The following is a 3088-nucleotide window of genomic DNA, read 5'->3' on the forward strand; positions in this document are numbered from 1 at the left end:
CATCTCTTATCATAAAAATGAATGTTCATCTAAGTAAGCATCTGTCCACTGATCCATTAGCAGCACCTTGACAACATAATCATAATTCTAACCAGAAGGAGTTTTAGTGGAGGATGTTTCAATCAAGAATTCAACATTTTAGAGAAGCATAATGCTTACTAGGAAAGACATCTAGGTCAGAATTCATCACCTCTAATTTTCAGGTTCCTAATTTTGTTCTCATCTCACATTGTTCCATCAAACCACCATCAAGCAATACTGATTAAGTATTCCCCCAGCCTACAGCAGTGTTAGAATTTTGATGATGTAAATTAATTGGCTATGGTTTCAGTCATTTGGAAATTTTCTGAAAGGTATTGCTTCCAAGCCTCTTCATATTTTAATTTTAAACAAGGTTAAATGCTAAAATATGTGGTGAACTCCCATTTAATAATACTCTTATTTTTATTTTGTTAGTTTACAGATAAGACTTAGGACATGTTTCAATAATTCTACAGCTCTTTCGTCAGTCAAGGATGTAAACTTGACTTTTTTTTTTTTTTTTTAAAGTTGCAAATCAGGCAGAAATGGGGACATCATTCCAAGGTCCTTATATACAGACACTGCATGACCAGCAGGGAAGGAGGTGCCCGGATGGGATCAGGCATGGGCATGTGGCAGGCAGGTGGGCCAGCCAAGGAGCAGTGTAGGAAGACATGGCCTCCACCCCACTCCCACCCCCATCCCCACCACCTTTGGTAACAAAAGCCCTTCAGGGAGCCCCTGGTGGTCAAGTATATATATGGCGGTCACAGTCAGTGTATAAAATTGGTGTACAGAAGTTGATCAAGAGATGTATTAGAAGTAATATTTTTAAAAGAATAAAGTGCCAAATTTGGGACAGATCTAATAAAGGCTAAATCAGGTGCATTTCAGTGGTGTATCAAAAACTCATTATTCTTACTTTTAATGTGGCATTTTTTTTTTATGCATAGGAGAGAATGGATAGAGTTAAAGGCAGTGTGTTCGGAATGAAAGTAGTAATTAAACATCTATTGGCCATTATTATGTGCCAGTGTTTTCTATACGTTATTTCATTTCTTTCTCACTAAAACTTATTAAGTATTATTACTTTTGCCATACTTTATATAGTAAAAGATAACTTGGAGAGGTTAAATTCATGGCATATCAAGGATTCTAAGGCAGTTCTGCCCAATTCTGATGCCTGAACATGGGAGTGCATCAGGTATATGAACATCATCTATCTCCAGTGGTACAGCAGAAATAAGGTCAAGAATGGCTGTGCTATGCTATGGGATAGATAACACAAACTCATATCCATAAGGTACTTATAGCTTACATGGCATATTCAGATTTTTTTATTTCTTTCAAACTTCACAATATTACTGTGAGATAATGTTATCACTACCATATCTCCCCTATAAATGAGGAAATTGAGAATGAGGAGTTCTGAATTAATTGCCTAAGTTTGTGTGGCTGGTAAGACACAGACTCAAAGTAATACTAATCCTCTGGCTTAAGGTCCCCTTAGTATATTTACTACATTTCATTGCTTCCAAATGTAGACATAACAGTTATCAAAATCAAGCATGTATGTAAGTATAAATTGGGCTAAGTATAAATTTGGGTTGCTGCTGTGTATTTCTCTTTTGTAAATAAATAGATTATAAGACAATTCTAGCAGACTTTGAGCTACATGACACCTAAACTATTCCATGAAAAGATTTAAACAAATCTCTGAATTATAAAAATAAATTATTTGTATATACCAGGCCTGGCATAGAGAAGATCAACATCTGGCTCTTGGTCTGGTAAGTATCTCCTAATTGGAAAATTGAAATGGGGAGAGAGAATATTTAGAGAAATGTCACTGCAGAGTCCTTGACATGCGTTCCACAAAAGAGTTAGGAGGAATATACAACTAAAAAGAAAACACCATCAGATTTCTAAGGCATCGGATTTAGCTGTGACCATTTTATCTAGAGGTGGACCAGATATTTTTTCTCTCTCGTGATTTATGAGGTACAAGAAATAACTTCCCTGTCTAGATTATTTTTGCCACTTGCAGTGACTGCTGTCTTTATCATTAGACTTTATTTTCATGGATAAATGAAAGAGGTATTAGCTCCATGAAAATTCATAAGTGTCCTATTGCCTCCACGGAAATCTATATTGTAAATAAATCATTATGGAATTGTTTTTTTTTTTTTTAAGATTTTATTTATTCATGAGAGACACAGAGAGAAAGAGAGAGAGAGGCAGAGATACAGGCAGAGGGAGACGCAGGCTCCCTGCAGGGAGCCCGATGTGGGACTCGATCCCGGGTCTCCAGGATCAGGTCCTGGGCTGCCGGCGGTGCTAAACCACCGAGCCACCCAGGGATCCCCTCTATGTAGTTGTTCTATCCATTATTGGAAGTGAGCTACTGAAACATTCAAATATTATTGTTGAATTGTCTTTTTCTACATTCAGTTTTTTCAATTTTTACTTCATGCATTTTGGGATTCTTTTGGTAAGTGACTATATGTTTATTAAAGTTGTATCTTCCTGATGGATCGAAATTTTATTATAAGATATCCTTTTTCGTTTCCAGTCATAATTTTTGTCTTCAAGTATATGTTGTCTGATATCTATATAACCATTCCAGATAGTTTTTGGTTATTGTTTGCATAATATATCTTTTTCTATCCTCTTACTTTCAACGTTTTTTGTGTATTTGAATCTAAAGTGTCTTTAAATCTAAATTATCTCTCCTATACATGGCATATGCTTGGATCCCATTTTTTGTCTATTCTGCTAGTCTTTGACCTTAGATTGGAGTATTTAATCCATTTATAATTAATTTAGTTATTGATAAGGTTTATTTACATCTGCCATTTTTCCATTTGTTTGCTATGTGTCTTATGTCTTTGTATTCCTTTTCTTCCATTTTATATTCTTCATTTCCCTGTGAATTCCTCAGAGGTCTAGTGACTGCTTTTTTTGTCTCCCTGGTTTATGGTCTATACTTGCTTGTTTCTTTTCATGTTTCACAATTTTTGTTCAGAAACAAAAAACTGTGGAACATGGTATATCTTAAATATTCCCC

The sequence above is a fragment of the Vulpes lagopus genome, chromosome 2, assembly GCF_018345385.1.
Source record: "Vulpes lagopus strain Blue_001 chromosome 2, ASM1834538v1, whole genome shotgun sequence".
In the NCBI taxonomy this organism is placed as follows: domain Eukaryota; kingdom Metazoa; phylum Chordata; class Mammalia; order Carnivora; family Canidae; genus Vulpes; species Vulpes lagopus.